The sequence below is a fragment of the Callorhinus ursinus genome, unplaced genomic scaffold (assembly GCF_003265705.2).
Source record: "Callorhinus ursinus isolate GAN/ISIS: 27379988/994484 unplaced genomic scaffold, GSC_fseal_2.0 scaffold8, whole genome shotgun sequence".
NCBI classification, from domain to species: domain Eukaryota; kingdom Metazoa; phylum Chordata; class Mammalia; order Carnivora; family Otariidae; genus Callorhinus; species Callorhinus ursinus.
This window is the reverse complement of record NW_027397070.1, coordinates 8,384,815-8,395,803: the sequence shown is the minus strand read 5'-3', so window position 1 is coordinate 8,395,803 and position 10,989 is coordinate 8,384,815.

The following is a 10,989-nucleotide window of genomic DNA, read 5'->3' as shown; positions in this document are numbered from 1 at the left end:
TTTTCCAGAATAAAGGTTATCAGCAGAAATAAATTTTATATGAGTGACCCCGTGTGGTAGGGCAAACATCTAATTACCAAACAGGTGCTCTTCCTATTGTCCTGTGAAGGGCAGTCCTTTCCTCTGAAGTACCAGCCCTGACAGCCTTCCCCTTTTTCAGAATGACATATAGACCTCATTTTGCCTGTCTTCAGAATTTCCATGTCTGTATGGATTCCCCATATGTACGCTATTAAATGTGATTTTCTCCTGCTAATCTGACTTATGTCGATTTGATTCTTAGTCCAGCTAGAAGGACACTTGAAGGGGACAGGAATTCTTGCTCCCCAACAACGGCATTATCTTTATTATCTCAGGGAAAATTAGAATTGTTATGGCAGAAATCAATGCACGTTTTACTATTTTTAAGACTTCAGCTAAGTCTCTTAAGAATAAAATATTAAGGGGGTGCCTGGGGGGCTCGGTCGGTTAAGCATCTGCCTTCAGCTCAGGTCATGATCTCAGGGTCCTGGGATTGAGTCACGCATGCGGCTCCGGGCTCAGCGGGTGCATCTGCTTCTCCCTCTGCCTCTGCCCCTCCCCACTGCTAGTGATCTCTCTCTCTCTCTGTGTCAAATAATAATAATAAAAAAGAATAAAATATTAGGGTCCTGAAAGGATAGAAACAAAAAATTAGTGCCAAAACAAAGATAAAATACTAAAATAGATGCAGATATACCTAATTTCTTCCAAGGCCTCTTGCTACCTCCTCAAGACACCTCACTCTGCCCGGAGACTTTGTTGAGGATACAATTTAATGCACTGTGTGAATACTTTCTTTTCTTAACAGAACAGTAGTAAACTTCCTCCCCTATTGGAGGATGGGGTCCTTAATCTCCTACAGTCCCTGTGAGTGACGGTGGTAAAGAAGGGAAAGCCCTGGTGGAATCAGAGGGAGTCAGAATAGTGGGGAAACCTCCCCTGATTCTAATTCATTTAGTAAATATTTATACCAAGCATTCCAGACTCTGACTGCGCTATGAGTTTATGACAGTGAAATTTTAGGTGAACAATGCACTGTAAAGAATTATAATTTGGTAGATTTTGCAATAAATATTCATGAAATTTATTGTTTATAACATTCTGGAATAAAAGTTTCACTATGTTTTCATCTATTCAAGTAAATTAATGTCAATAGCCCTTGTCAATGTTTTTACACTGAAAACTAAGCTTTTAAAAAACTATTAACCATCCACTAAATAAATTCCATACTTCCTCATTTGCCTTTTGAAAATAGTAAAGTCAGCAGGAGAGGAGTTCTTGCCAGCATTTACTCAGGTTCCCTCCTGCTATCCTTCTCTTGCCTCCAATCAACCCTTGCTAACTCTTGCTAACATTTTGTTTGTAGAGAGAAGATGTAAATAAAAATTTTCACTGAAGAAGAAATAATAGGCTTATTCCAATGAAATTCTGATTAGAAGCCAAATACTACACATGGTGTTTTTCTGGACTCCTAATTTTATTTTATTTTATTTTTTTAAAGATTTTATTTATTCATTTGAGAGAGAGAGAGAGAGAGCAAGCATGAGCAGGGGGAGAGGGAGAAGCAGACTCCCCACTGAGCAGGGAGCCCGATGTGGGGCTGGATCCAAGGACCCTGAGATCATGACCTGAGCCGAAGGCAGATGCCCAACCATCTGAGCCACCCAGGTGTCCCCAGGCTCCTAATTTTAAATGAATTTTTAAAGCAGATTTTTCTAGATAGCTAATACATTAGATCATCCATAAGAATTTATAGTCAAATATATGCCAGAAAAATATTGCCTTATTAGTACCTTACTGAACTTCATATATTATCTTTTCAACACAAATTTGTTAAATGGCTATCCTCAGCTCTTAGAAGACTATTACATGTATAATATGCTGGCATAGTCTAGAGGCTATAGAGGATGCCAGACTCCTCTTTGGTCCCTCATTTTCATTCATTACCCCACCTCAGTTTTTCTTGAGCTTTAGTTTCTGGGATTTTTCTCTCTCCACTATGGAGCAGATGAAAAAAAGAACTGTGTAGAATGTGCCTTTGAATTACCTGATGGTGAGACAGAAGAGAGGGTATTTATTCTCAAACTCCTGTTCTCCCACTTATTAAGGGTTCTGTAGGTAAACTAGAATGGCTGAAAGCATGCCCAAAGGCATCCCAAGTGGTGACAGAAGACAAGTCTGGCAGAAAGTAAGAGAGCCTTGCTGTACCTCAGACAAGGTGCTGCCAAGCCACACCTTCCTATAGTTTCTTGTGGCAACAGTTCTGGAACCAAAAAGTGAACCACGATCATGTAAGACAAGTCATAGAGGATGTGCAACACAGCCCAGCAGTTCTGGACCCAATTCCAATGTGTGTGTGTTGGGGGGAGGGGTCAGTTTTTCACACCACCAGTCAACTCTCCGACACCAGCTGTGTGTCCGGCAATTCAACTCAATTCTGACACTATCTACTGGAAGATAGCATCACATTCCCCTGGTTAAGGGCTCAGCCCCCCAAGACTGCTTTTCTGTCCTAACTTCAGACCCCAGTCAAAGCCCATCTTATCACCTGTGCTTCTGACCTACATGCTACAGATTGGGGGTTCCAACGACCCCATCCTTGGACTTCAGAAGTCAGTCCAAAGTCCAGGTCATCACTTGTACTTCTGACCAACTGGCTGTGTATCAGAGGTTCCCACATCCCCTCCTTGGGTTTGATTAATTTGCTAGAATAGCTCACAGAACTCAGGAAACTCATTTGCTCCTTAGATTTACCCATCTGCCATTTTACTATGAAAGGATATAACTCAGGAAGAGTCAGACAGAAGAAATGCATCAAGGCAAGTTATGGGGGAAGGGGGGCAGATCTACCATGCCTCCCCCGGCACAGCACTGTCTCTGAATCTCCATCTGTGCACCAAAGTGGAATCTCTTCAAATCCCATTTTTTGGGGTTTTTATGGAGACTTTAGTATATCGGCATTAATAAATCAATCTCTAGCACCTCTCCCTTTCCTGAAGGTCAGTGGGTGAGACTGAAAGTTCTAACACTCTAATCACATGGTTGGTTCTCCTGGTGACCAGCCTTTCTCCTTAGGTGAGGTCCAAAAGTAACTTCACGAACATAAAAAAAAAAAACACACCTTTATTGCTCTTGTCACCTAGGAAATTCTAAGGGCTTAAGAAGGTCTGGCTGCTCCTGGATGGCTCAGTTGGTTAAGCATCTGACTCTTGATTTTGGCTCAGGGTCCTGAGATCCATCACCACATTGACCCCCACATTGAACCCCCACACTCTGGCTCCACACTCAGCAGGGAATCCGTTCCTCTCCCTCTGCCTCTCCCCTAGCTCATGCATGAAATATCTTTCTTTCTCAAATCAATCAGTCAATCAATCAATCAATCTTTAGAAAAAAGCAGCAGCAGCAGCTCTGCCAAACAGGAATGAACACCAAATATATATCTCATTATTAGTCGCAATATCACACGGTCTACTTCTAGCCTGGGCAAAAGAAGACCGTAATGGGTCATGCCCATCTCAACTGAGGACTTTTTTTTTAAAGATTTTGTTTTTAAGTAATCTCTACACCCAACATGGGGCTCAAACTCACAGCCCCAAATCAGGAGCTGCACACTCTACCAACTGAGCCAGCCAGGTGCCCCTCAAATGAGGACTTCCAAGTTTGGAACAAAAGCCTCATGGTAACAAAGATTATATATTTGTCCAGCATTACCTTCTCTGCATACACATTCTTGGAGAGTCTGGCAAGGACATTTAGCTATGGCTTAATGAGATTAGTGTGTTTGGGGACCTGGATTCTTGCCATCTCTCGGTATAATTCTACATGGTAGGTATGACTGAAATAGGCCAAGGCTCTTGACCTCACACAGCACAAGTGTTTCTGGCATATTGTCAACTGAAATGTCTTACTGATTGTGGGATAAGTGTGAAATAAAACCTCTGGTCTTGAAGAATATACCTCCATTACAACAAAAAAATTTTAAATGTGTAAAGCTGATTCTGATTTGACTAAAAGGAAAATATCAAGATGAAAATTTAATTATTAATGTTCACAACTGGGTTTTCCATTGATGGGGTGGCAATATAATAAGAAATGCAGGGTGCCTGGGTGGCTCAGTCGGTTAAATGTCTGCCTTTGGCCCAGGTCATGATCCCGGGGTCCTGGGATAGAGTCCCACATCCTGCTCCCTGCTCCACAGGGAGTCTACTTCTCCCTCTGCCCCTCCCCCCTGCTCATGTGCTCTCTCTCTCTCTCAAAAATGAATAAAATCTTTAAAAAAATAAGTATATAAAAATAAAAAATGTAAAGATCATAAATTCTGTAATAAGTAAGGAAAATAATAATACACATTTATATCTATCTATTTTATAAAGTGCATTTTCTTACTTTACTTTCAGAAATTCCCATCTTCAATCACTTTAAAATCCTTTGAAAGAATATTCTTGGGGCATCTGGCTGGCTCAGTCAGTAGAGTATGTGACTCTTGATCTCGAGGTCATGATTTCAAGCCCCACATTGGATGTAGGGCTTACTTAAAAAAATTTTTTTTAAAAAAGAATATTTCTTTAACACCAAGCATTATATCTCAATTATATTTTAATAATCCTGAAAAATTTTTTTTAAATATATCACAAATGCAGGAGGCCTGGGTGGCTCAGTGGGTTAAGCATCTGTCTTCTGCTCAGGTCATGATCCCAGGGTCCTGGGATCGAGTGAGCATCAGGCTCCTTGCTCAGCTGGTAGCCTGCTTCTCCCTCTGCCTGCCACTCCCCCCTGCTTGTGCTCTCTCTCTCTCTCTGACAAATAAATAAAATCTTAAAAAAAATAACAAACTTCTTCCTAAGTTCTGCTTTATTGGCTTCACATAAAATTTGATATATTGTGTTTTCATTTTCATTAAATTGAAAATATTTTCCAACTTCTTATTTTGATTTATCCTTTTACCATGGATTATTTAGAATTATGATATTTAAACAATGAATCATAGAACACTACATCAAAAACTAATGATGTGGGGAGCGTGGGTGGCTCAGTCGTTAAGCGTCTGCCTTCGGCTCAGTTCATGGTCCCAGGGTCCTGGGATCGAGCCCCACATCGGGCTCCCTGTTCAGCGGGAAGCTTGCTTCTCCCTCTTTCACTCCCCCTGCTTGTGTTCCCTCTCTCACTATCTCTCTCTCTGTCAAATAAATAAATAAAATCTTTAAAAAACAAACAAACAAACAAACAAATGATGTAATGTATGGTGATTAACATAACATAATAAAAAAATAATTATGCTATTTAATTTCAAGTATTTAAGGATTTATCAGAAATCTTTCTGTTATTAATTGCTAATTAAATTCCACTGTTGTCAAAGAATACACTTTATATGAGTTGAATCATTTAAAATTTATTGAGACTTTTATCATGGTCCAGAATGTGGTCTCTCTTGGTAAACGTTCCATGTGTACTTATAAATAATTCTGCAGTTCTTTGGTTGTGTTTTTATAAATTCAGTTAGGTCAAGTCAGTTGATTACCTTTTTCAAGTCTTTTATATCCTTAATAATTTTCTATCAGATATAGAGACTAGGGTTTTGAAATCTCTGACTATTATTATAAATTTGTGTATTTTTCTTTGCTCTTCTATCAGTTTTTCTTTTATTTTGAAACTATTATTTGGTGCATACATGTTTAGGATTTTTACATAATCTTTATGATCTACACTTTTACCTTTATAAATTGGCCTTTTATATCTCTGGTAATCCTCATTTTAGAGTCTACTCAATATGATAATAATATATTAATATAGCCACGATAGCTTTTTGGTTTGCTTATTTATTGTAAGCATGATATATCTATTTCTATCCTTTTACCATTTCCATAGAAATTACACAAGCCAGAAATCAGTGGAGCAACATCTTTAAAGAATTGAAAAAAAACAAAACAAACCCCAAAACAAAAACAACAGTTAACCCAGAGTTCTATGCCTCATGAAAAACTTTTTCAAAAACGAAAGAGAAATAAAAATATTTCTAAACTTTTTTAGACTTTTATTGCCAGCAGACCTGCATTATAAGAAATGTTAAAAGAAATTTCTTCAGACAGAAAGAACATATACATGATACCAGATGGGAATTTAGATCTGTGCAAAGAGATGAAGTGTTCTGGAAATGGGTAAGAATGAGCACAGCATTATAAGTTGTTTCCAGGAATTTTCTACTACTCATGCCTCTTCAGCCTTTAACTGTACTATAAAAATTTAAATATATTTGAGCAAATTTATGATAGATAAAAGGAAAAACATTTCTTATTATCCTCTGAAATATTACTGATTCATTTTTCTACACCTCAGGTTTTTCAAGCTTTATCTTTTATGTATGTAATATTTTTCATTTCATATATAGAATTCATCATCAATGTTTCCTATTAAAATCTCTTTACAGCCCTTGTGTTTCTGTAAACAGACATAAGTCATAGGGCTAACATCATTTACTAACACTCTGGTGACTATCAGAATGAGTATAAATGGCATCTTGACTGAAAAAAATCCAGTAATATATGGCTTAAAACCATTTATGTCTTTGCCTGGGTGGCTCAGTCAGTTAAGCATCTGACTCTTGGTTTTGGTTTGGGTCATGATCTCAGGGTAGATCAAGCCCTGTGTCAGGCTCTGTGTTGGGCATGGAGCCTGCTTGGGATTCTCTCTCTCCCTCTCCCTCTGCCCCTCCTTCTGCTAAAACAAAAAGAGAAACTATTTATGTCTTGGATATTGTCTTTTAGAATATTCATTTATTTAAGAAATTTATTCATTCATACAATGAATCATTCAACAATGATTATTGAGTGCCACGTACTGTTCTAAACCCTGAAGACAGAAGAGTAAACAAAATCCTTATTCTCATGGAGCTCATAGTCTAGTGGAAAGAGACATAAAATAAACAAGTAAACTATATATATATATATAAAATATGTCAGATGATGGTAAGTACTGTGAAGAAAAATATAATAGAGCATAGTAATAGAGAGGATGGAGGTTTTAAAGTGAGAGATCATTGAAGTCCTTTCTGATAAAATGACAATTGAATAGCTATGAATAAGATCAGAGAATGAGGGGTGCCCATGTGGCTCAGTCATTAAGCGTCTGTCTTCAGCTCAGGTCATGATCCCAGGGTCCTGGGATTGAGCCCTGCATCGGACTCTCTGCTCTGAAGGAAGCTTGCTTCTTCCTCTCCCACTCCCCTTGCTTGTGTTCCCTCTCTTGCAGTGTGTCTCTCTCTGTCAAATAAATAAAAAAAATCTTTAAAAAAAAAATCAGAGAATGGGGTCCTGAGACAGAAATGTGCTTGACATGTACTAGGAATAGGAAGGGTGTCAACTGGTTGAAATAGAGTGAATGAGACAGAATTGGAGGAGATGAGGTAGTTGGGGAGACCAGATTATATACACCCTTGGGCTATAATAATGACTCACATTTTATTCCGTGTGAGATGGAAAGCTACTGAAGGGTTTGCGGCAGGAAAGGGACACTATTTGACTAGTGTTTTAAATGTGTAACTTCGGCCATTCTGTTGAGAATAGAGTGAAGGCACGTTGAGAGAAGAAGCAGGAAGACATGTTACAAAGATAAATAACATGACACAGAAAAGCTTTAGATCAACTCTATGCACCTTGTGCTCTGATGATAATACAATCCAAGTGTCAGTTTAAGGAGCAACTGAACCAGTGCTACTTTGGAGCTTTCTGGGTTTGCAGCTCTGTAAAATGGCCTTTGTGTCCATTTGGCAGCTACTCTGAGGAACTGTTCTAAGCATTTGGGTTGCAATTCATCTTGGTGGTGTTCCAGTTATCTATTGCTACCTAATAAATATCCTTAAAACTTAGAGGCTTAAAATAATGACATTTGTTTTGTTCACAAATCTGTCATTTTGGCAGGACTTGTCAATTCAGATCTCTGTTCCACTTGGCAACAGCTGAAAGGGCTGGAATCATCTGAAGCCTGGGTCACTCACATCTGGCATTCGATGCTGTCAGCTGGGTCCTTGGCTGTGGTTGTGGTCAGAATACTTACATATAATCCTCCCATGTAAGCTCCATGGCTTCCTCACAGCATGGTGGCTTTGTTTTAAGAGCCAGTATCCCAATGGTGGCTGGGTTCCAAAGTGAGCCACATGGAAGCGATATCACCTTTTCTAACCCGCCTTGAAAGTCATGCAACAATTCTTTTTCTGCCTTCTAGTCATTAGAAGCAAGTTTGTAAGGCCAGCCCATATTCAGGAGGCTGGAAATTAGTTGCCACCTTTATGATAAGAAGAACATCAAACCCCACTCTGAGGCAAGTTGAGTTGACAGAATGGATGGCCTTAGTAATATCTCTAGGCCTTGATAAAAAAAAAAACTTTCTTTGCCTAGCTTTAAGAGGACACAGAGTTTTGGAAGAAAAACATGTGAAATACAAGGTTAAAAAAGAGAGAACGCATCAGAACCAAACTTGATAATTTATTTCCCCAACAGACAGCTGAATCCTTGTCACATTTTAGGAAACCCAAAATGCAAATGCAAGTCTTTGAAGAGCTCATGATCTAATGAAGAGAAAACACACAAACAGATCGTGAGGTCGTCAATAGAAGGGCCCATTTCTCACTCATGTATCCTCAGTGCCTAGCACTGTTCCTGCAACATATTAGACACTTAACAAATGTTGGGTAGTTGAATATTCCATTTTAACAAGTGTATATACAAATATTTAAGAGAGTACAGAGGAGAGGGAAATATACCATAAGGGGATCATAGATTTTGCAGAGGATATGGCATCTAAATTAGGTTCTGGGGGTGCCTGGGTGGTTCAGTCAATTAAGCTCTGACTCTTGATTTCTGCTCATGATCTCAGGGCTGTAGGATCAAGCCCAGAATTGGGCTCTGCACTCAGTGTTGAGTTTGATTTAGACTCTTCCTTTCCTTCTCCCTCCTCCACCACCCCTCTCCCCTTCTCCTGGCTCACACATATATTCTCTCTCTCTAAAACAGATACATAAAAGATCTTTTTAAAAAATTAGATCCCAAATAATAAAGAGGCATCAGAAATATGTGCAAAGACTTAGAAGCATGAAAGACCATGACTGATTAAGAGAACAGCAAGTTCAGATGACTATGTGGCCAAAATATGTCCTTGATACAGAGTGGGCATTCAGAAAATAAATTGCTGAATAAATGATGGATGAAGAGCATTGGATGGTCAGCCTAGAAAAGTGAGGTTTATGTTGGGTTGTGAATCTTTATGTCATGTAAAGAATGTTGGAATATATCCTACATGCAATATGGAGCTATATAATGATTTTACACAGGAAAGTGATGTAATTAGAGATATGTTTAAGAGAGAGAACTCTTGTAACAACAAGAATGGATTGAGACAAGGGAAGATTGAACCTTGGTAAATCAGACTAGTTTGGAAGCTACTGCCAGAGTAAAGTAAGACAGTAAAGTAAGAGGAAGAGCGAATAGACAAAAGAGATAGTTTTGATGGTGGAATTGATAGGATTCAATAAGTTGATTAAATCTTGGGGAGTAAAAGTGAAGGAGAGAATACTTCTTAGTTTTCTAGTTGGGTGACTAGATGATGATTATACCATCAAATGAGATAGAAAATATGGGGGTCAGGATATGCTTTGTATGTTTTGTTTTGTGTGGATGTGTGATATAATCTGTTCAGTTCTATGTATCGTATACTAGATCCTCAAGTGGGACATACAGAGGGAATGACTGGTTTACATTTAGAAAGATGTATGTAGTCTTGGTTTTTCTAGGGCCCACAGGCTGGGACATACAATAATATTCAAACAAGAGACTTAAAATTGCATCTCATCTAACTAACTGGAAATCTAGCTTCATATTGTTTCTTCCTGGTTCAACGATATTTCTGAGCTGTTTAGTGTGTCCTAGCAGGTGGTGGTAATAACCTGCTTCTTACTTCCCTGAAACATTTTCTCAGTTTTCCCCTGCTGCTATCAGTATCAGGAACTAGTACTGTGGTTGAGCACAGATTCTTTTAATTTTTTAAAAAAGATTTTACTTATTTACTTTTAGAGAAAGAGGGAGAGAGAGAGAAAAGGAGAGAGAGAGAAGAAGGGTAGAGGGAGAGAGAAAAATCTCAAACTCCACACTGACCGTGGAGCCCCACATGGGGCTTGATCTCATGACCTTGAGATCATGATGTGAATTGAAATCAAGAGCCAGACGCTCATTCGACTGAGCCATTCTGGCGCCCCTTTAAGATTTTATTTTTAAGCAGTCTCTACACCCAACATGGGGTTCGAACTCACAACCCCGAGATCAAGAGTCGCACGCTCCACTGACTGAGCCAGCCAGGTGCCCATCACTGATTCTTCAAGAAAGGTCTTGTTTCTGTTTCATTCCTTGCTTTTTCACATCCATTGTGGGGACCTCATGGAACTGAGATGACAATTCGGAAATTTCTGAAGGTGGCATGGCTGTTCTTCCATTCTAAATCAGGAGGCACCGTCATGATGAAATAAGAAAAAAGACTCTCCCCAGCAGTTGTGTGCTGGCCGTGGAGGTGTGCCTTCTACATGTCCCTTCAAGATAATCTATTGTTACTTGCTTATTGACTGACAGCCTGCAGCTGCTGCACCTTGGGATCTGCTGTGGTACTTATGCCAAAGTTATGTTTCTTAAGGGCTGCTCCCAGCCAATGACTGAGCATGGCTGGGATACTAGAACTGAGCGACCTCAGTCCAACATGGGACGCCTTTAATGGCCACCTTTGCTCTGAGACACCCCACTGGTTTGGCCAAGTCTTTCTCAAAATAACACTGTCATTTGAAAATCTTCCTGCCTTGTGATCCGAAGCCTCTTCTCATCTATTCCTGTTCTTTCCCCCTTTATTTTTCACAGGTGTTTTCTTCCCAGGAAGTTTCTTATATGTCTAGTCCTGTTTGGGCATTTGATTTTTGGAAGACCTGAACTGACAAGA